General features: G+C 34.1%; 1 protein-coding gene across 3 annotated transcripts in view; it reads right to left on the bottom strand.

Moving 5' to 3' along the window:
* Window positions 1–24,884, bottom strand: part of PHF14 (PHD finger protein 14) — a 163,419-nt gene that overhangs the window by 2,373 nt on the left and 136,162 nt on the right. The window contains exon 20 of one of the 3 annotated variants that reach the window (XM_068674042.1): window positions 8,601–21,681. The exons of the other annotated variants lie outside the window; for them this stretch is intronic. The gene's annotated coding sequence lies outside the window, so the exon portion shown is untranslated. Of the gene's footprint in view, window positions 1–8,600; window positions 21,682–24,884 lie in introns of those variants that run through there. 3 annotated transcript variants of the gene reach the window in all.

Here is a 24,884-nt window from a genome sequence, read left to right as displayed (position 1 = left end):
GACCTCAATGCCAAATAACCCATCTTTCCAGTACATAACCTGCTGTTATTCCAATGTCCTTTGTCGTCCTCCTTCCCAAGGGGAATGTAAACCCTACACAGCCATTCTTTCCCAACACACTTGACTTAGTACTTAGGCTTTCCTCTTTTAGCAGAAGAAGCATGCAGAAATTTCAGAGACTACAGGAAAAGGACCTGGGTCTTACCTTCAGTGAGGACTATAGGAGGGTGAAGAAATATTAGGCTGAACATTAGCTTTCTGAGCCTGTTTTTTAGGACAAAAGGCTTTATCCAGTGAAAGACAATTCAGAAAAGAATCTTCTGGGTTTTTTTGTAGACTTGAAATGTTTTAATTTTGTGCTCATAAGGTTATGCTTGCTGTCTGGCAGATTTCCTAGTTTACAGCAGCAGCTGCAGTGCTCAGTGTTTTCTGAGAAGCAGAAATGATGGCTGACTAGTTAAGAGAAGTCTAGGATTTGCTCTGCATGAATACTAAAGATGGAAGCACCTGTTTTGGGATATTTTGCAGTATCAATGGTCTTTCTTTTGTTCATCTGCTGCTGCTTCAATGCAGTAAAACTTATCCAAACTGGTAAAATCTACTAGGTGAGTATAAATTGGATTTATGTGGCTGACTTCCACATGCAAGTCATCCGAGTTCCTGGTTGTTATTTTGTTATTTTTTGTTATTTTGATATTTTCAAGCACAAAAGCTTTCTAAATTGTGTTGTATTAAATCATACTCCACATGGGACATCTTAGTTTCGCAGAGGCACTTTTATTTCAATTCCATTTTCCAAGAACAGAAAGTGTCACATATTATTTTGAAATGAAAATCTAATAGGTGACTTGTTGGAAAGGCATGATGGTTCATCTTTCTTAGGATATGGATTAACAAGAGGAGAAAATGTTTTCTTTGTTACATATATCATCAGCCAGATCAGTTCACTGAGCTGTGCATTACCACATGAACAACAGTGCCAGGGCAAGAGATGCCAGAAATAACTGGCAGGGGACACTGGAAAGTATGAACTAACTATTCTGACAACCATGCAGCTTTCCAACAGGGGAAAAAAAAAAAAAAAAAAAAAAAAAAAAAAAAAAAAAGTGACAGCAGTGTCCTGAAAATGACAAATTTGCTAATTACTGAAAATTATCACAAAATTTTGACACAAACTCCTATTATAAAAAGGGTAATGTCACTGCAAGTATAATTGGGAAGGATTTTAAATGCCAATTTAGAGTGCAATTTTTGACCATACGCTAAGGTGTGAAGGCTTGCTATTCCTTCAGTTTGTTGACAACGCAAAATTTCTATAAAATTTTAAATATTTTCTCTAATAACCCAAGAGGCATCCCAATGATTGCATATACAATACTGAATTTGTTGGAGTTTCTAATGCCATTAATAATGTTTGAATGTTCAGTTAAATACCCTATGTAACCTAATTATGAAGTAATGATGCCAGACTGAAAATTAAACATATTTAATATATTTGTTTTACTAATTACCGCCTACCATTATAAAGCTTTTAATTCTGAAGGGTAGCAAAGGAAAACCTTTTATTTGTTTTCATTATCAGTTAAAAACAGTCTATGATGGCAATGTGTATAGTTGCTATTACTGGTTTACGTACTTCTGGTTATAAATACTGGATGAAATATGGAATTCTAGTTTCTGCTTTGCAAAATTCAGTTTGCATTATTTCTATTAGTACCTCACATCTCTATTTTTCATTATTATTTATTTTGCTTCTAGTCACTCTATGACTCAACTGCCTAGTGCATTCTGCCCTAAGAATTCTGAAACAGAACAGTCCTTTCAGTGTTAAAATGTTAAACCATCAAAGTAGGTCTTCCTAGTAGATGTCACAAATCAAACTCGTTTCAGTATCTTTTCTGACTACAGCCAACTGTAGACTCAAACATTAAGTGAATTTTGAATGCAGTCACATAAAATATGCCCTAACACAGATCTGATGACTTGTAGGAGTAGCAAAGGGAAGTGAATCCCTCAAGACTGTATTTACTGAGACTATTACTACTCTTACTGAAAAGCTGCATTTAGCAGCCCAAAGGTTATTTTCATGTTGAAATGAATTAAGTTTACTAGTCTGGAATGTTCTTTTAGATTTACAAAAACAAAACAAAACAAAACAAACAAACAAACAAAACAGTGATGAGGAAAACAAAGGGCTTTAAAAATTGCCGTTAAACCTAATACTTTACATGAAACATGAGTTCAGAAGCTTCTTAAGCCACAGAACAGCTGGACATCCCAAGGGGGAAGACCTTCTACACCATCCTGTTTCTTACACCCTTTCCCCAGGCATTCCTCCACTTCCTGATGGAATCAAGGAACTGGATTAAAGGGTCCTTTGGCTGATCTACAGATGACTTAAAAAACCCTGAGGACATTTGAACCTTTTGGTTCAAGCTACTTAGTCTACACCTGGTAGTTGAGCATTAGTGGGTGACAGTAATATGGAAGGGCCCAGAAGTTAAAACCGAGAGACTTCAGTCTGCCTCCTAATTAAGCATTGTGAATTGTTATGAAAGTATTGAGCATTTAGTAGCTCTGCTAAAGTGAATAGGAATACTTTGAAATTTAGATGCCTTTAGGTGGCAAAAACTAGATGTAAGAGGTTGACATATAAGTTCCTATTTCTGAAAATTTTGATCTGACAGTTGAGAGACAGTGTGTGCTTCTGTCATATAACTTCATCTCCTTTGAAAGCATGTTTAAGGTTAACTACAAATGTTACTCTGAGCAGAGAATAAGCGGCCCCATGTGGAAAATTTATTTTGTAGTAATTATTGCAGAATACTCCCCTATAGATAAATTCTGACATGAGAAAAATATATATATATATATTTATATATATAAAAGTATATATGTATATATATCCTAGAACTAGGGTTCTGAATGTCCCTTTCTCTTTTTCCCCCTTCAACAACCTTCATTTGAAATGTCTGAGAATTTCTTTTTATTCCATTAGTTAATTATATGAAATCTCAAAGATAATAGTGGATTAGACAATTCTTAACTATGCATGGAAACTGACACTGCACTGTACATAGAACAGATCACACATCAGTTAACTGCATTTCACAGATTTGTGCATTACACGACACCTGTAATTTCTAAAGTTTTATTACAAAAATATTTTTAATAAAATTAAATTTCTGGTTTTGACCTATATGAAGTTCAAGATGTGTTATATGAACTTAATAAATATATATATATCATAGTATGATGAACATCTGAATAAATTAGCTAAAATAAAATTTGTACTACTAAGAATTGACTGAAGGGTTTTCCATGCTATCACATAATCTAGAAATACCACCTCAAAAACACTCAGGACCAAATTCCAATATTATTACTTTTTGTACTACCTTAACCCAAAAGAGGTGTAATATGATTAATATACTAGGCTTCAGTGAGGGTGTCCAGCTGGTCATAAGAAATACCAAGTGTTCCAAACTATAAAAAATAAAAGTCTTTAAACCTCTGTAAGGAAATAAAGACAAAACAAGAGAAAGATTATGTTTTGTATTCACGTATAATGAATGTAACTATGATGTAGACTCCAGAAGAACAAAGATTGTTCTTCCATGGAAGCACATGGTCAAAGAACCTGTGAGACTTTCTATATGGATGTTTCCTCCAAACTGCAGAATCTAAACGTCTCATTTGATTGAACCACAAACCTCACACAACTACTAAATGGCCTCAGTGCTGGAGGTGCGGCCAGGCAGGTCGCTGCTGCCAGCAGGAAGAACACAACCAGACTCTTCTGAGGGCAGCAGTTTTACACACTCAAGTAGATGGAAAGCAATATTTGCTAACTTGGTGTGGTACTTATAAATACAAGTCACTACATACAATCAAGATGTTACAGTTCATGGACATTGCAGTTTATATCTCATTGGGAGGATGTTTGCATACTAGCATTTTTAAAACCTCAACCTAGGCAGCAGGTATTTCATCATCTATCTCACAGATTCTAGACTACAAAACATCATCTGGAAGCAGGTAAAAATACTAACTGTATGAAAATACAACAGGACAAAGGGACTTTAGAAACAATGAGAGCTAAATTCTTCCTTTCCAATTGAATATGCCAAATTTGGAGGAAAAGGAGTTTGCAGGATTATAAATTGAGAATTAAGCCAGTCTTTCTGTTAAATCAGCAAAAGGTGAGCATCCAACACTAAAATTCAGAAGTTATTTTTCTTCCAAAGCCCATGCTATCTGTTTCAAATGTATTGCTGACAACCCTTATAACGAAGAGTGGCACAAAAATACAGAGTACGACTGGAACAGTTCTTTACCAATGGATATTAGAAGCAAATATAAATTTCTCGTGATAGATGACAGTTTTCTGTCACTGCAGCACTTCAGTGATAAGGCAGCTGTTTGTTTCCCAGGAAAAGGAGACCCTTGCTACATGGATCATTTTCATAGTGACAGCCTTGACAAGTTTGACATTTGCTTCATGAAGTATTCTGAAGCAGACGTCAAGAAAATGCACCCTCTGGGACCACTGGCAAGCTGACAGTCGTACCTTTTAACGTGCATCTCCATTAATTCTTACTGTCAGACCCCACCGAATTCCTACAACAAAATCTCAGCTGATCTGGTAACATTCAAAAAATGGAGGCTATGAATGAGCTAAGCATTATAATGTAAATAAACATGCCATCGATTAGTTGGAAGCAGCTCCCCGCCCCGTTTTTTTCAGTGCAAAGAGCGACGTTGAACTGCTCGGTGGTTCCACGGGAGCCCTTCACCGCTGCAGTGCAGGGCATGGTACTCTAGGTGGCAATGCAAGACTGGGAGAAATGTTTTGACACTCCCGCGCCTCTTAAGCTACAGACAGCTGCTTGTTTATCACAAACTCTTTCCTTTAACTTGTACTGGTACAAGAACTTGAAGGCTTTTTGAAATGGTTGTCGGTGTTTTGTATTTTCTATTTCCTTTTTTCTAATTCTGATAGAACAGAAAAATGTACTATTGCAAGAGTCCTTACAGCCAAATTTCATGTCACGCTTAGTACAGAAGTGGAATTTTATGCCAGATTTCCAATCCTCCATCTGTTTATCTCATTTTTAGAAGGCAACCATTCCACTGAGTGGTCCTTTTGGCTGACTGCCACTACAGTTGGGATGCTCTTCAGGGCAGGTGGTGCTTGAAACCAAACCATTGTTTTAAAAGTTCAGCTGGTTCTCCTTGAAGAAAGTACAGGAAAATGTTTCCTCTTTAACAACTCAAGTCTTTAAAGGTTTATGAACTTTACACAGTATCTATGAATGCTTAACTATTAAAAGCCTGAAATATCAAATATGAAATAGATGAAAAGCCACTGCAAAAGGATTGTACTGTGTCTGTACCTACAGGGACAAGCTTCCTTAATCTCCGCTTCAGACTCAGAATGCAAGCTTGTCTTTCATTCATGTCTTTCAAGTCTGACCCTATCCCTAAGAACCTTTCTATAGCACATTTGTCACTCAGTTATACCACTTATATCTGTGTATATGTAAATATATATATATATGGAAACCACAATAATATTTTCTACTTATATGACAGTATAATCATTATTGTTATGAATTATAAATTAAAGTTCCACTATATATATACTCATAATACCACCAAAGAATAGTATTCTGTACCCTAGAAATGCATACTCTAATCAAAACAAGATTATTTTAAATATCTATGCCTATACTCCTTCCAAATTTACAGTACACATTTACCAAATTATAAGAATGAAAACTTCTTGATTCTAAGAAATAAAATGTCATTTTCTTACAACAGCTACATGAAAACAAAAGGTTCTCAGGCCAACAATGAGGGATTAACAGCTCTTTTAAACATTTTTATTTCTTAGTAGTGTACATAATAAATATACAAATAAAAGGCTGTTCTTTTTACTGATCAGTTGTTAGGGCTCTATGTGTATCTTGGGAGCTACTAAATTATATTTGAGGAGTTTTTTCATACTTAACTATTTTCACAAATAAGTTCATTTATTCACACTTCTATCAAAAGGTCTGAATGTTGTTTGTTCCCAAACTGACTAACAATAATAAACAAAGTATGCACAAATGAGTTACAGAGAAATGCTCCTGCAAACTACAGTTTAGAAATGCTGCCTACAGTTGAAAGCAGCTGAAAGACACTGCACTAAACATCAATGAAGTACACTTTTTTAACATAAAGAGATAGTACTATTGTATGAAAGGAATCAATTTCTCTCTATAACAGAGAAAATCTAGACCCTAATGAAAATGTTTTAGGAAAAATGAGTACATTGCATGCTTCTGATCAAAATTAATTAGAGTTTTAATATTTTACATTTTCTCCATAATTCTTTAAATGGTGCATTTATTTCATAGTAATAAACATTCGGTTCATTAAGTAAAGTTCAAAATCTGTGTTACTCGCTACATTTAACAACCTTTGGCCTTCTTCTTCAGTATTTCTTGATTTAGGTTTCCAAAGCATTGAATAAGCAATTGACGAACACAATTAAATTTCATGACTCGGCATATTTAGGATTCTTATTTCATCTAAGACAAAGGGCAATTAATCTACCATTCTATACTGAATCTAACTTTAGTGAGCCATGATAGATACTGAAATGAACTTGCAGGCAATGCTTAATTAAATTACTGTAAAAAGCACAACCAAAGTTTTTTTTCCTTATGACAAAAGAAAATTAATATTCAATTTTTAAAAACTCTACTGCAGTATTATAAATTTAATAACTTGGGAATTAATGAAAACATTGCTATAATATGACAGCTAACAATTCAGAAACCTTTCTTTCTCCATTTTTTATATTTCATCAGAGCATTTCACCTGAATAAAGCCATGAAATTTTGTTCAGGCTTAAGGCAGAAAAGATGGAGTACTCAATGGATTTAATATGATAACATAGCAGTCTGAACAACAATGGAAATGCCTTTATTTTAGTAATCTAATTTCCAAAAAGTGATATAAGCAAATGCTGTGAAAATGCCTTCATATTTGTTATAATTACCACTTTAAATGATAATCCATGAAGTTGCAAATGATAAATCAAGGAAATGAAAAAAAGTTGGGGAAGTAGATGGAGGGATTAGCTTCAATAACAAATAAAACCTGTGCTACAGACAAAGAAATCAGAGATGGAAGAGGCTTTTACTTTACATTTTTAAACACAATTCCTTTTTTTTAGGTCTCCCAAAACACGAAGTGACATTCAAACTTCTAGTTACATGAACACATTATTCCAGTTATTTTCTTTATTTGCAGTGTTATCAAACATTCAGTGGATTTCTAATATTATTATATTATTTTTGAAAGCACCGTCTTTACACAACAGTATTTAGATTTATAAACCAATTACTTGATAGGACCAATTCTGCATGGCAAAAGCAGAAAAATTGTTTCCTATTACTGTTCTTTTGGCTCCTACACATATGGTGTGTACTAACAAGGAACTGCACAGTTTAGCACAGTATCAAGCAAAAGGATTAAAATCAGAATTCAACAAAAATAACTTGACTGACTTCTCAATGACTTCAACATGCATTAAGTAAAATCCCCAAAAGAGCATCCTAGTCCAGAAATAGATCCACATCTTCACACTATCAACCCAGGTACAATCCCTTGTGGAAGACCTATACTTTCCCTATCATTCATTTAATCTAAATAAACACTAGCACTGCAGACCTACCCTAAAGTCAAAATCATTCCCTTATGAGATGTACAAGCATACCTCTATTTACACAGTGAGACCCAGACTTTAAGGCTATTGACCTTAACTTGGTTTTAACTTTGAGGCTATGGACCTTACATCAAATTGGACAAGAAGTTTATGGCTTTGGAAATTAGGATTCAGTTGATTTGAAGGCAAAGGCAGACTTATAGATTTGTTTGTTGCTACATTTTTAACTTTATTTCTGTACTTAAGGGAGCACTTACTGTTCTTATCCTGTAAGAATGCCTGTACAGTTGTGTTTCATACAGTGGAGCATTTCAACTCCATGAAGCATCAAGGGTGTGTTGGTAACAAACACACACTAAATTTTGAGTCATAACTGTAACACATAATATACTGATGTTTTAATAGTTTTAAGTTGATCGGCTTCTAAGTGAAACAAACAAACAAAAATCTGTGAAAAAAAACTGTGAAATAAATTCTCTTCAAATTACTCTCTAAACTTTGCATTTCCAAGCAAGGTTCTGTACTGAGTCTGGATGGAATGTAGTTAGTTTTCCCCACAGCAACCCATTTAGTGCTGTGCTCTCCACCTTTAGGTAGAACAGCATTGGTATTGCACCAATGTTTTGGCTATAGATGAGCAGTGCTGTCACAGCATCAAGGCTGTTTCTCCAACCCCTCCCTCAAAGGCCAGTAGACTGGATGTGAACAAGAGTTAGGGATGGAACATCACCAGGGTATCTGACCTAAACCAACCAGAAGGATACTGTGTGAAGTCATGCTCAGCAATAAAAGCTGAAGTAAGGGAAGGAGAAAGGGAGGCTCTCATTGTGAAAATATTGGTCTAGAGAATATTTGTTGTCCCCTTTCACTTTCATCAGCATTTTTTTTTTTTTTTTTACTTAAACTGCCTTTATTTCAACCCATGAGGTTTTCTTTTTTCATTGTATTTTCTTCCTTCTTTCTTCTGAGTAGGGAGAGTGAGAAAGTGGCATGGCGGGGTTGAACTGCCCTTCAGCTATTAAACCATGCAGGTTCTAAAAACAAATGTTATATAATTCACTGGATATACTGAGAGATTTTTTGGTGATTTGTCAGGAGAGTGATGATTTTTCACTGCAGTTTTGTGAAGTCATAATCTGATGAAACTCTTTCAACTGGAAGTAATGCAATGACCAACCACTTAAGGTAATACCATAATCGAAATGAACCTTGAAAAATCTGCTCTGTGGGAGAACCTACCTCCAAACATGCTCTGAAACCCTTACAAAAGTTTTTCTCTAGTGGTGTTTATATATACACATAGAGATATAGATATAGATATATAGATATAGATATAGATATATAAGTTTAATTTCTTTTCTGAAATTTAGAATCAAGTTAATTGACAGAGCTTACCTTGATCTAGGCAGTCACCATAAACAGGATCCCTTACAGGTTCATGGTGCATTTCCTTCTGATAAATCTTGAAGTTATCATTTTAGTATACGACATCAAAGCCAACTTGAGGCTTGACAACAGCTTGCTTCCTATCTCTCCCTGCCCTCCATCACATCACACATAACTTTGTCAGAAGACTGGGAGGAAAAACTACTTTGATGTGATTCAATTACTGAAAAACTATATTCTAAAAAATTCCCAAAGATAGAGAAATTTGCCTATAAATAATTAGTGTTCTGCATATTTATGGTAGAAGAGCTCATTACAGAGCTTACATTATAAATCATTATCTATCTCCTTTTCCTTAAAATGTTGAAGTCACAATATCATTTGTTGAACCCCCTGAAGTATATTAAACTTCATTCCTCAGAAGACTATTCACTCAGTTGTATTTTTGTTTGTTTGTTTCCCATTCTGCCATTAGGTTATATCACAGTGCTTCCAAGACATAATATGCTTTACAACCATTAAGGTCCACAACATGCAAACACGTATACACACATCATTACATTCAACTCATCTGATCACTGAAATGAACAATACTATTTACTGTAGTTATGTATGAAATATACTGTAGAACAAGGCCCCTCTGGAATGGAATACTGAATTTAAATAGACCAAGCATGGCATTTAAATTATGGGTATTTAAGAAGAAGTTGAGGTGATTTTCAGAAGGCTATTTTTTCCTAAAATGCTATTGCTTCCAGTCAGCTGCAAATGAAGGGTTCCAGCCAACACTTTACTTAAGGTCAGCAATATTCAGCAGTTACTGATCTATTCTTTATCTGTGTTAATTGTTCATATTACTTAGTTGTAACCTCAAAATAGGTTGTAAAAAATAAAAAATAAAAAAAAAAATGAAAACTCCAAAAGTGTGTAGCACTGCCATTCAAAGGAACATTTAAATTTAGAAACAAACATGCAACCATAGTACCTCAAATTCCAATGCAATTTAAAGATATGATTATAAAGAAATGTCATTATATAACTATGAAGAAAATAAGCAAATGTTGTCTATTTTGATAGACAACAAATCAAGTACCTTGTTCTTCCTCTATTAATTGAAGTTCCCTTTGTCTTTCAGTAATCTCCTTAACATGACATTAATCAATTGCAGCTGAAACTGCACCAAAGTATTTTTAATTCATTTAATTTCAGTGAAGCTTTCAAGATGTAAGTTCTCTAAAAACAAAGCTTGAAAAATTTTATTAGCTGTTGTTTCCCCTGTCATTCAAAACACTTAAATTGATGCCATTTAAGACGTGGATGTAGAAAGCTCCCTAGCTCCTCCCAAGATTTTGCTGCTCAATTTGATAAACTGTATTACCTTGATTTAATAATTATTTAACCATAACATCCATTAATAATCCAAATCTTGTCTAAGTCATGCCACATATTGTACAAATACATCTGGATAGTCTGATCTTGTAGAGTCTAAAATCAGCTATGAAATAAATGAAAGAAGAGAAGGATAAGAAGTAAAACATCATAAAAGCCAAGTTGATCAGGATAACGGGCATGTATCTCACATTTTTTGTGCCAAGAACAGCTGATATATTAAGATTTATTAAAAAGTATATAATGTATACAAAATTTATATAAGCTATTACATATAGAAATATTTTATTTTTTTATAAAATAAATATACTGACTACAAGTAACATACACACAAAATCTGTCAGTTATTGCACGTATTTTAGCAAAACAGTACTGAGCCTAGAGGAATCAGTCTGTAAAGTGGTGCTTTTCTGGGGGAAGCAGTTCAGACCAAGGCAAGACCAACTCCCTGTATGAAGCATGGTGTGTGGAAAAAAGCTGAGATAACTTCCGTACGCTGTGGTGGAAAATGCCACTGGAGGAGAGAAAGAAATGGAGGAATGCTTTGTAATAGGATTTATAATTTAAAGGAGGATCACTAACAGAAACCAGGATAAAGTTAATGCATGTGTCTATACTAAAGCAAGGTCTGAGATTCAGAAGAAGATCTCCTCAGCAAAAATCTCAACTCTGATGTTTGTCCCCCTGATATAAAATCTACTTGGCCTGGCAGAAAAAGGGTCGTAGAAACTGAACTCGCTGCTCTGTTAAAGAACTTATTGGTAAAATATGAAGACTAATTCTTGCAATGGCAGGATGGAGGTCTATGCATGAAAAGATTTATATAAGTGCTAAGTGCTGTTATTGTTATTACATTCAGAAAGTACAGAAGGCTTTAAAAGCACTAACTTTTCTAGTACAGAACATCACCTGTTCTTTCTGCAGCCAGCAAAGAAGACATAAAATGAATGTAGTTATTGCAAGAAACTGTCTGGTTCTAAATTCTGATGCATATTTTTTGTCTCTAGGAAAAGTAAACAACCATTAATAGCAGGAATTTTATGATACAAAACACAGTAAAATATGCAGCAAGCTATAAAGTATGTGAAAAGCTGTTCTACTTTACATAAACTTGTTTTTCATAAGGAAGTTATTTAATTGGAAAGATGCTTTGAGAGCAATCAGAAGGCAATGCATTAAAAAGGTGTCCAGTTTGGAATGATGAAAAGAGAATGGAGCCAATTTTTAAAACATAATGAATAAGGAAGTAAGTACATAGTGGGTGCTAGAAAATCAGCCAATGAGATTGATATGTCTATTCCTCTTTTTTCAGAAGGACAAGTACCTGCTCTCCAAGGAGGACCATATTCTAATATCATTTAAGTGGCAGTCAGTATCCTCCCTGTGAAAGATGCAGTGGTCAGCTTGAGTTATGTCATTTGACAATGACGTAACTCAATACCCTTTGACAATACCCTTTTATGTTTAGGTTGTCTTGTATTGGGTGATAATTTTTAAGGCTGTAGCCCAGGACTGCATCTTTGGGTACACCAAATTTTGGATATTTAGTTTCTGATTTAGGATTTTTAAAATACATCATTTATTTTCTGTCTTCTGCTTACATTTCAAACTGTGTTGTTTACTCAATGGGCAGCAGAATTTTCACATTCAACACTCCCTTCATCCAAGACCAGCAGTAATTCATTTGCCCTCTCAACATATCATTTTCATAAAATGTGAGTATTGCCTCTGTATACAACCAATTTTTCCTTTCTCCTTATTTCACTGAGAAAAATAAAAAGGAAATTTTTTCTTTCATATACTTAAAACATTAATTACAGGAAGAGAGTAATTGGTACTGCCTAAGAGGTTAAAGTACTTGCTCTGAACAGAGCTGTCACTAGTACAGTATTTATATTTATAAAGTGATTTCTGCATGAATAGGATTGTTCCAGGATGAAACAACATTTTTAATACTGTAACCAAACAAGAGATGAATGCATAAAATGAACTGTTTAACAGGGCTTTAGGTACCCCTTGTGCATTGTATTTGGAAATGAAGTCCTTAAACTCAGAAGCAGAGCGATTCTCAGTGGATTAGAAGGGAGCCTCACAGCCCTTTCAGTAACATCTTTTCATACAAAATTTGGCACTAACCCTCCATTTGCCTCAGCAAATGACTTCATGCTTTGTCCTTTTAATCCAATTTCCACCTTAATATAGTTTACAATGTAGTGAAAATACTGAAAGAAGATGCCTGAAAATGTATTGTGTTGGAAATCTAACCCAGGCAGTAATCCAATCAGTCAGTTCTTCATTAACTGAGAAGTTTAACCCACAGATAATCCACACAAACTACCTTTAAAAACTACCTATGACTGGATACAGTTATCACACAGAAATGACTCAAAAAGGCAGGTAAGAGGCTAAGTCTGACAAAAAGAAAAGGAACAGGTACAACTGAAAGCCACAATAAGGACTGTAATCCTTATCACAGCTTGAACAGCTCAGGTCTGTACATTATTACAGCATTAGTTACTTCGCTGGTGCAGCCGTTAAGTGTATAGGCTAACCTATTTAGGAATAACTTCCTTATTAGCAGGTATTATCTCCTTTTTTTTTTTTTTTTTTTTTTTGTAGGCCAAAACATTCATGCATACCTTAAGCAGACACCCCACAGCATCCAGAATCCCATTCAGGAAAGCCTTATTCATACTTTACTGTTGTGGAAAACAGTGATTTCCTTGTAAGTAAACATTGCTACTTTTGCTTCTTCTTAGACCGATTAACCATATGATATCCTGAAAATGACAGACAGTTGTGGACTCCAACAGCTTACCACCTATCTGTGCTGGCAAAGAAGGGCTCCAAACCAGTATCACAGTGTCTCTCTTGCAGAAGCTCCATAGATCCACTGATGAATTAAAGGCAATATATCATCACTGTCAACACAGTGAGATTCAACACAGGTTAAATTAAAAATAAAACACCAACAATCTTCAAGTAACTTAAATATGATGAAAACATAGTACTAAGATATTACCGTCCAAATATTCAGTTTCATGTATCTTTTAATCCTATTCAAGCTAGTATCTCTTCATACATGTCTTTAATTCATGCTTTCAGTAGAAGCAGGAGACTGAAAACTGTACCTACCCAGAGCAAAAGCATATTCAATAGTTTAATGGATTACAGTCCTGCAAATCAGAATCTGCAGAAAGCACAAAGCAAGTGAATTGAGTGCTGGAGCTTACCGGAGTTCATTGCAACAATCTTAACTGTAGCACTCCTACTTCCCTTCACAGTGGGAAAACATGACAAATAAAAGCCAAGAGTAGATAATTCATATTAATTCTAGCATATGGGGGTGCATGCTAAATTCTCAATGGCTATGACTGGCAAAAAAGAATTGTGGAGTATTTTGTACCATTTGTGAAGCATTTTCTGAGTGTATCTTCTTTTGCATAGCCAAACTTGTCAGTTTTACACACTTCACCATAGAAAGCTAAATTGTTTCTTAACAATTTACACAATTTCTCACAAGATATAAGGGTTTTGTTTATATAGAATATTTCAAAGTTAAGGTGTGAGAAACACAAAGTGTGCAGGAAGGAGGAGGAAAGAAAATGGAAAATACATTTCCTGGCATTATTTGCCCACACTGGCTCTCAGCAATAAACTATCACTGTTGCTTAGTGAAAAGGATTTGCATTCTTGGTCTATGTAAAAATACAGGATATGTCTGTGATTCTCATTTTCTTGTTTCTCTGAGTGATTGAAGCAAGGGCTAAGACTTTTTTTTTTTTTTTTCCCTGTACATTTTAATTAAATGCAACACAGCCCTCTCCGACTCCTTGGTTAAAGTCCCAAATATATATATATATATATCTCATTTTCAAGGTCTTATCCATTCATTCAAAGAGTAAAAGAGAGTTCTCTCCATGCTTGTTTGGTTGTTTTGAGCTGATAGCTTTAGACAAAAGCAGGTGACTATAATATGTCTGAAGGCTTCAGTACCACCCTCTCACAAGCCATTTTTTTACTGCCTTTGCAACATGTGCAGAACTTTGGAGAATGCTGCACCATTTTCAGGCTTGTTTCCTTCCAGCTTTCACAGTTTACTTCAAAAAAATCTAATCTTTTTAAATAGAAAAGTTTCTGAAGACCCTTAAGATAATTCTGAAAATCTTGACCTTTCCTGTAGGCACAGTTCTTCTTTCTTTGCTGCTGTCCCACTTCCTTTCTTAAAAGAACATCTCTTGGTACAAGGACAAGGTAGAACTAATGGCTTACCATGTATAGATAAATCCAGGTGCGCAACTAAGGAGATTTTTCCAGAGAGGAAATACCTGGCAGCTGGTTTTCTTTTTAAAAAACAAACAAGTTTTTTGTTTGTTTGTTTGTTTGTTTGTTTGTTTTCATTGAATCTGTTATTTAAGAGTTTTGGAAAGCAAAATAGCACTGAAATCAGGGAGAAAAACTGAAGGAGGTACCATTCACATTCTCTGAAGAAATGAAAAATATGTTTGGGGACTATTGCAATGTGTTCTAACGAGAAAAAGAGCTCCTTTGGTGTCCAAATGTAATGGTTGACATAGGCATTGAATATTTCAATGATTAATGCTATTTTAAACTGATTCATCCACTATAAAAGCCTTTTAAACCAGGAGTCCTGTTTTTTGTTAGGGAATGTATGAAGTGATATTTATCCTCAGATTTATTCTGTTCAGCAACGTACTTTATCCACCTCACCGGGAATGAATGAGAGTCTGAAAATTAAACATTTCAGATGAAAGGATATAACACAGAAATTAATTTTCCAACTATGCTTTCAGCTTTTTTGTTTGCTTTAAAACACAGTCCACCTGTCTATTCTGTAGCCTATAACAGCAGTTGCCAGCTTTCAGTCCTTATTCTCTCCTTTGGGAAGAAAATTTATCCATGACTAAATCACTAATCCTTGCTTAGCAGCATCTAATCACTGCTCATCTTAGTTGTTTTGTTTTTATTCTTATTTTTATTCTGTACCTTGAAAATTAAGCTTCAAGTCTTTTCACGCAAAAGGGATTGCTGAAAACTGAAAAATTTTAGTGGGGTTGGGATGAGGTGGAGTAGAGAACTCAAGTTTCATTGTACTGGTCCACTTGCTGGTAAGCTGTTATGCCAACTGTTGCCCCTAAATCCCTTTTGGACACAGAGAGAGATTCTTAACATCACTTTCATAAGCCAAATTTCTCATTATTTTAGAACTCCCATAATAATAATATTTCATCACTCTGAAGAAAAAAAAAAAAAAAAAAAAAAAAAGTTTAGATTCTAACCTGTGGCAACAGCAGCCTTTGTTCAACTGTTACAGATTTTCTGAGGCATACAGCAGGTTTTGATCATACTTAAAACAACAGAGATAACTTTCGTAACTAACTTCTACAGATAAACCCACCCTGCTTTCACCACACTAGCTATGTATCCCTCACTATTCCAAAAATGTTAAATGCATAACTGAATTTCCTTTTTTCAAGGTGTATGATTTCATAACCCATGGCAGGAAAGGATAAGAAGAGTCAATTGACAACAATATGTTACGCCTGTCCAAACATTTGAAATGCCATATCTCTTCAGTAGCTTGGCTTATACATCATTCTTTTGCTTTCTACATTAGTGTTTATGAACCAGTCATCTATCAAACCCTGCAAAATCAAAGAGTAGATATTCTGGAGGCAACACTTTTTTTTTTTCATACTTTCAGAAAGGCACACTCAAACATATGTGGTCTAACAGCAATTAACACTTCAGAGAGCACATTGTTTCTTTGGGCTTGAAATACCACTTTCAAACACAAGATTGGCGGACTTGCTGAAATTGCTAAGCCACACACTTCAGCTTTCTGGAACACATGAAAAGACTGCATTTCTGTCCAATGGTAGGCTTTCTTAATGAAGTTTTTTGGTGCGAGAAGATGTGAAGCAAGCTCCTTACAGAGCATTTTAAGATGTGAATTCTAATATAAAAACTATCATTAATTCTCTAATGCTAAACTAGCATCAATTTTCTAATAAATAAGCTACCATTAATGCAGAAAATATAAATCAGGAACTTCTAAAGTTACAATACTCTGGAAAAAAATGGCTATGCCATCTTGTCAATGTGCTACATTTGTATTAAAAAGTGAACTATAACCACAATTCATATATGTTAACTGCAGAAACAGAAAAGAAGAAAAAAAAGAAAAAAAAAAAGAACAGAGACCACACTGTATGGAATAGTGCATCTGAAAAGCATTTGTTTTTGACACTATTGCTTGGCTTCACCTCTCCATCCTGACATTAGCAGGTTAAATTTTGCCATAAAGGACTAAAGGAACTGCATGGAGGAACAACAATTGTTTTCTAGCTCAGTTTCTTTTTGCATCCAATGAAATTTTTTAGTGCCGGATGATGTGAAGCAAGCTACTCAGAGGTCAGCACCAGTCATTCAGAATCTACAGGATTATATGATCCTAGAGTTTTCTCGCTTCAGAAGTGTAATGTTTTGTTTGAAAAGTATTAAGAGAGCAGCAGTCAGTGTGCCTGATTAACCTGCCATGAAGGCATCATACTTGTTGTACAACATAAGTTGGGCCCCATGGTTCAGAAGGGGATGAAGACAAACAAGTATTTCTTCATATCTCCATTTGAAAGCTCAAATAATTGACATGTAATGAAATCAATTCATCTAATGTACCCATATTCTTGGAACAGAGCATACCGAGGCTTTACCAGAGCAAGAAAAGCCTCTGGTATATGAATCCATACACACTGGTAGGCCAATACAATTTTTTGTCTGACAAACTTGTCTCACATTATAACAGCAGACAATCCTTTGTAAAGATGAATTGTGGATAATAATACATTGGAATGCATCTTCATAGTGAAATACACATAGGAGCCTAACGTGAAGAGACGCAAGTGCCTGATTTCCAGCAGGTATGAGCTCATGGTTCAGTTTAGACATCCTCATATAGTATCTTCCTAATACTAAACCAGAAATTGATATTTTAAAGGAAAGAACAATGAGCTAATGTGAAAAAAAGGTGTTAGAATGCATTTAATTGTATGCAAGTGACTAAAAGCTCTAAGTAGTTCTTCAGAAGCATAACCATATAGATGCAGACAGATTTATTTTTTATTTTTTGGTAATTAAAAGCTGAGTTTTATTATTCTGAAGTGTTTGTAGTGCATCTAGGCAAGATGTATTTTCAACATCTGATTTCTTTTTTTAGACTAGAGCAAAACTGAGAGGGAAAAAAAAATTACTCTAAAAAAGTTTACATTCTCACTTAGAATAGTTGGTGGAAAACAGACCAATTCATCTGACTTCCTGCCTTTATTACTATTAATTTACTCAGATTCTTCAAAAGAAAAGAGGACCTGGTGAATTTGCAAGACAACGCCAAGTATCAGTGGTTGTGTGCTGTCCAGACAATGGCAATCTCTCCATTGTTATGCTATTTATAAATGAAATGTGTAGAATCTATAGAGACAAATGCTGTTGATACTATTACTTTTCTCTGATAACCAGTAGAAGCTACGAGTTATAGAAGGTTCTCAGCCTGCCTGTAGGTAGCTTTTTGGGTTGAACTATGGCATTATTTAGGAGGCTGCTTGAGAAGACTGACAAAAATTCAGTGTACATAAACAACATGATCTTGAAAAAAGATGCCTAAAAATCTGAATGAAATGTGAAAAGTGCTAACCAATTCATTTATTTAACACAGAAAAGCTATCAATTTAAACTGCCATGACTTGGAATCATCTTACCTGTTTGAGCTCTCATAGTGAGATGATTTACTTACACAAGGTGCACTCAGTGGACAGCCCTATCTTGCATATTGATTTTAGGGTGGGATGGTGCAACATTAAAACAAGGACAAGATGGTAAACAAATGGAGTCACCCATAGCACTTTGTTACTACAGAGTGACCACCTAAGAGTAAATTCCACTTGGTCTGTAAATAATCACAAATTCAGAGCTGGTAGGAACTGAAAATATTTACAGAAGGACTTAAAATTGAAATTACAAGTATCTTTCAAGCTACCGATCATGCACTATTAAACAAGTTTTATTGCTTTATCATAGCAATTAATTTTTGTTTCACATTAATGACATTCTTATCATGCCTAAGTTGCTAATGGAATTTGACAACAGCAAATACTGTAAGATCATTTAGCTTATTCATGTCACTGGCAGGGATGAATACATATCTTTACATTATTGATTTTCCTAATATACTAATCGCTTCTAAAATGAATGACTGTCTCTATGTGTTTTAGTCATTGCAAGGAAGGGTTCATTCGCACATTGTCTTTTTAATATCTGATTTTTTTAAAGAAGCCAATAATCAAATTTCTAAATAGCAGTTCTAAGCATAAACTTTAGGTATACCCCATACATCTTAATATATGCTTCCTTATAAATATATGACCTTACTAAACCTTCTAGCTTGTTTCATCACCAGTCTGATCTGATATTAATGAGTGATTAAATTTATTGTAGGGAAAAAGGTACAGTTCAAAGTAAAATTCTCATGTTCATCAGAAACACCAAGACTTCATTTTGGCTTTCCACTTATTTGAGAAAAGCTGTTCCAGCCTGTAACGGATGCCTTCAGTCTTCTGAGTACTTTTTCTGGACTGTCTTCAGAAAAAGAAGTGTTTCTTCTGTCCAACTGCCTATGAGAGCAGCTCTCTCAGCAGACCTGCACTCCCCGGCTGCAGCTGGAACTACCAAGCATGTGGAAGCTGCAGGGCTGGCTGTAAATGTGGGAGGTGCTGGTGCTGCAGCCTAGGGCTTCAGGAAGGAGAACTGACACAGAAAGTAGGAGACTTAAGGACTCTGCATTGCCCATAGAAATGGGTACATTTGTCAAAGAAAGGCTGTATATGGCCCTTAAACTACTTCAGATCATATATATATACACACACATATATATATATTTAATAATAAAAGGACAATTATGAATTCTACAAAACAAATGTAAAGTTTCATCACCTACACCTTTTCTCTTGTGTTATTACTTCATTACAAGCAGTACTAACACTTCCTTCTATTTTTCTCATTAAAGAAACTGGATGCACAGCTGAAAAAGTTGAAAGATACTGAACAATAGTATTTGTGTATAAAGTGCTTAATTACAAACATATTTTCAGTTCTAATTATGTTTTTATTATCCTAATTACTTTGCTACTTATATATTTAAGCACAATTATATACTGTGATATGCACCTCTCCTCTATTACATTTACTATTAAGGCCAATTTTATTCAAATATACTAATTGCAGGGTGTTTTTTTTTTTCAAACTGTATTATTATTGTACAAAATGACTAAGTGCTACTGATCACATAGAATGTGTACCTTTAGACTGATACTAAATAAGCATCAATTTTATTATTATTCCAAGTATTTGCAGAATTAGTATGAAGTTCAGTTCAGTTGTTTTAAGTTTCACTTGACCTTCACTTTTTTTAAAAAAAAAAAAGATTTTTGTATTCATACAAACATTCCTGATGAAGATGGGGTTAAACTTGTCACAAGCATTTTAATAAAATACTGAAGACCTTCTTTAATTTATGGTAGATATATTTTCAAGAAGGAAAATGCTGATATTATCTTGGTTATAAGCTTACTGCTGAAATGATTTAGATATTCTTTTCCTTTCACACAGTATCAGTATAAAGTCTTTCTTTGCAGGCAATGAATTATAGTTGACACTTCAGACCTATTCTATCAGTATCTCCTAGTTCAGAAAAATGAGAAAACATAAATATTTATTCTATATATACGGAAGAGACACAAGACTCTGATAAAAATGATCCATTATGGAATGATGAATAATTGTTACATGTGTCACACTTAGAACAGGAAAGGGCAAAAAAAATTGCCACTTTTTAATATGAGGATTTGAGGTTATTGTGTAAATAAAAACGCAGTCCTTTTATCACATTGAGCTGATAAGCCCTGTGATTTCTGATGGAATGCACTTCATAACTACATGGAAGATGAAGCTTCCTGTTGCAGACTCTTGGTCCAATTTGTCTATTAATAACATGCTTTAACAGTGTAAAAATATTTATGCAAACAGCTTTCCATTTCCCCTGCTTATGTATGCAATACTTCCCTAGCTTAAGTTCAGCAATTAATATGACTAGGAATTCATTTGTTCCATGAAACGATCTGTTCAGTGTCTTTAATCTTGTTCCTATTACTAATATAAGCTGTTATATTATGCAAAGAAGTAAAGACTATTATAAACTGCTAAATACTAGTCTATGAAAACTATCCAAGTGTTACTATAAATTTTCTTGTTGGATGGGATTGGGTCAGTATGGAAAAAAAAATAATATTTCCAAATTTTTGAAATAATATTATCAGTCTTACTATCAGTCTTTCCTTCTGAAAAGGCAGCAAACAAGCAAGCAAACAAAAACATTATGCACAAGCCAAAATGCAGTAATCAGAATTAAAACAACTTAGTTTTTTGTTTTTTGTTTTTGTTTTTTTTTTAATTATTATTATTCACAAAGTCTGGTTTTATGCTAGAAATTGAAGATCTCTGAGACAAAGAACATTCTTTTTTGATTGAGTGTTTTTAACTGTACAGCCTTTAATATAAAACCTAAATACATTCATAATATAAATCATGAAGTTAAAAAAAAAAAATCAAAATGACCAGCTCTTGGGGTATGATTGCCACAAGAAAGGTATAATATGTAAATGCACAGAATTATTTACTAATTAGTGTTATGGGAGCATCACAGAATGCAATGTGATTTCTTGATGGCTTTCTCTTTATTAAATTAAAATTAAAATACATATAGATTAAGTGAAAATAAGGTAGAATTAGTTCAGTAAATAAAAATCAGGAACTTCTAAATTTACAATACTCTGGAAAAAATGGCTAAGCCATCTTGTGAATGTGCTACACTTATATTGAAAGCCACAATTCATATATGCTAACTTAGCAGAAAAGAAAAAGACAGAGAACACACCAGATATGCAATAGTACATCTGAAAAGTATTAACTTTTGACATTATTGCTTGGCTTCATTTCTCCATCATTGACAGGTTAACTTTTGGCATAAAGAAATAAGGAGCTACACTGAGGAAAACAACTGTTTTCTAGCCCAGTTTCTTGTCTCCTTCAGTGGCCACAGGCAGACATAGAGAAAACTGCAAGATGAAGGCAAGAACAAATTAAATCTATCCCTACTATTTTCCTAAATTAAATGTTATTTCTAACTACAATAATCTTTATCTCAATAATTTTGAGATAAAGCAATTTCACTCAACTTACTTAGTATTATAGAAGGAATTTAGAAAATGTAGACTTTAGGAATAATTCTGTTATTTTAACACTACAAATTCTTCCACTTTTCCATCACAGATGAAATAAATCAAATAAAAGTTTGTTTTAAAATTTTGTCTTTGTGTTCAGTGTTTCTACATGACATTTTGAAGGAGGAATGGAGGGATAAAATAAATTTCTCTCTATGGTATACAGAGAGATTTTTCAGCACCTCATATTAGTGGTGAAGAAAAGTTCCCTCTACTCAACCTTTCTTATAGGAACTAGGATTGGGTTTGTTTTTTGCAGTTTTGCATGCTTCCTCTTTTTGAATAACTTGGTGCCTCTGCAGATAGTGAAAGGTTTCTCAAATAATATGAGTTTAAAATTGGGTTATTTTTACTCTGCTGCTTATCTGGCTAAAATATGAACAATGGTGACTTCTGGATTATCTACAGGTTCTGAATGACACTGCATCTTTTTTGCCTCTATTGCCACTTCAAATACCACTCCTTCAAACTCAAAGAAACTGCTAAAAAAAAACAACAACATTTTGCAGAAACCAACATCTAAAATTCTGCACAACATGCAAACACACAAAAAATTATATTTTATGTGTGACTCCATTTTTAAATTCTGACTTACTGAGATCTTTTTTCCCGAGCTACTTAAAAAAATAAAGACTGACAGGAAATGACAGTAAAAATAAATATCTAAAATGCAGAAAAAAAATCTCTGCTCCTTTTTTTACACTTCCTACTTTTTCATATCTTGTCGCTTTATTTGGGTATCATACCTCCCAGACTTAAAGCTACATTAGAACAAAGATGCCCTTATTCTTGACGTTATGTTTAATTTTCTACACTTCTCTAAGAAGATACTTTCTAAAGGCCTATCTTTATCCTCCTAAATTATGGATATTTATCTTCATAATGTCTACCCCGTGTGAGCAATATCAGATTAACTGAGTTTACCTACATGCAAAAAGTCTGCTGAAAATTTAGAGAAAACTGAAGTACAATTGAAGGTTTGGAAAACATACATTAAGGTAGAAGACAACTAAGTCACAGTCTGTAAATACTTCTACAGGAAAATGAAAATCCCAAACAAATGAGCCTTTGATTTAGCTGACAAAGGTTTACAACTGATAGAGGCTTAATTTAGACTAGAAATCAAACTAATATTTATCACTGCAAGTCACTCTGTTTCATTTGAAATATTTTAAATTAATATGAATACTTTTTTTTTTTTTTTCCCAAAAATCTGTTCTTATTCACACCAAATTTAAATTTAGAAAAGAAGCACTCTGGCACATGCTACATAATAAATTAGACTGGCTGGTGGTAATGACCTCTCCTGGCCTTCTATTCTATGAATCTTAGAAGACAAACCCTGGCTACTGACTAACAAAATTGATATTACTATCAAACACATTTAAGATGACAACAACAACAAAACAATACAGGAAACATTTCTATTATCATTCACATGTACAAATTAAATTAACACTGATTGCTCAATTTGGAATTTCTGATGTAAACCACTCTCAGGGGTGAATCATTAATTAGAACCCACTACTTAAATTGAGTCTTTTCAGAGGTGATGCTCCAGTTAAGGTCCTAGAACAAAGTATCTTACACCTTGTTGAGCTCAACCCAACAGTGAAAATGTGAAAATCTTACAAGCAGCAATTGATCCTGATTTACAGAAATAAGAGAAAGTCTTTCTCACTAAATACATCATGAAGCAGTAACTCTTAATTTTATTCAGCCTCCCAAAAAACCCATATATGAAAAGCCTACCGTTGTGGGGTAAACTGAGAGAAAAGCTCTAAAACAGCCTTTGAATGGATAAATACAGAAGAACTATAAATAAAATAAAGCCAGAAACAGTAACTGATACTTTGTGTTATTTCATTAGTTCTTCTAGAGTACATAAACTACAACCCAACTTCCCTTTCAGCGCCAGTGTGGGTTTGCACTGGTGTACATGGATGGAAGACTTGCTCTGCTGGCCACTGAACTGGAGGTCATCTCCAGACCCCCATGTTAGCCCTCAACAAAATGCATTTCCTGGGTAAAAACCCAACTTGGGTGCTCTGAAATCCCTTCTGCCAGCATTTTTCTCAGTGGACACTGGCATGCTCTACAGAGTTTTAGGAAAGTAATTTTAGCCAACTGAGTTGTGCAGTAGGCATACCTCCAATTCTTTTGTGTATATGGAGATTACAGAATATTACAAAAACAATGCCCTATGAGAGGAAACAGAGGTATCTTTATTGGAAGAATTTTTGTGCTGACTTCTGCTGCCCACTATCTTCTTTCCTGTGCTGACTACAATCAATTTAAACAACAATCTTACCAGAGTTAAAAAATAAATAAATAAATAAATCAAGACTAGATAATGGAAAACTAATTTCTCAAAGATAATACTCATATTCAACTTTAATTTAACTGTATTTTCACTAACATTTTCATTGTTTTTAAATAAAACAAAGACCATAAGTATAGCATAGAATATGTAGTTCTGTGTATTACAGGTGATCCAGAGGTTTATGGAAACTAAGATGGCTGAGTATTCACTTAAAAAAATATAAAAGATTAACTGTAGGAAAACTGTTCAAATAAGAAGGATTCAGTAGGTCAATGAGGGCTATGAAAGATAATGGCGTGTGCTAATCCACTTCAGAATCTTCAGAAAATAGTCATGTGTTGTTAAAATAACATACATTTAGCTTTAATTTGCTGTTAATTAAGGTAGATAAATTAATGTATATATGGGTATCACAAAAATACATATTAATAGCAAAAAGAACTATTCTAATAGATAACACACATCACTGATTCTGGTGTCCTAAAATATGTAGGTAATATGAACTCTTCAGTGTCTGCTAAAAATTCTTCTTAACAGTGAGAGTAATTTAAAGAAACAACACTTTGATGAAGCACCATTGCAACACAATTGGGACTGTACTGCAGTTCAGAGATAACCCTGAAACAACTGGGTAGGGAAAAATCTATATAACCTACGTTATTAATGACTTCTGAGTGACCTCTGCTTATCTTCACTACCATAAAGATGACATTGA

This window comes from Anas acuta, chromosome 2 (genome assembly GCF_963932015.1).
Source record: "Anas acuta chromosome 2, bAnaAcu1.1, whole genome shotgun sequence".
Classification (NCBI taxonomy): Eukaryota; Metazoa; Chordata; class Aves; order Anseriformes; family Anatidae; genus Anas; species Anas acuta.
This window is presented reverse-complemented; position numbering and strand designations above follow the sequence as displayed.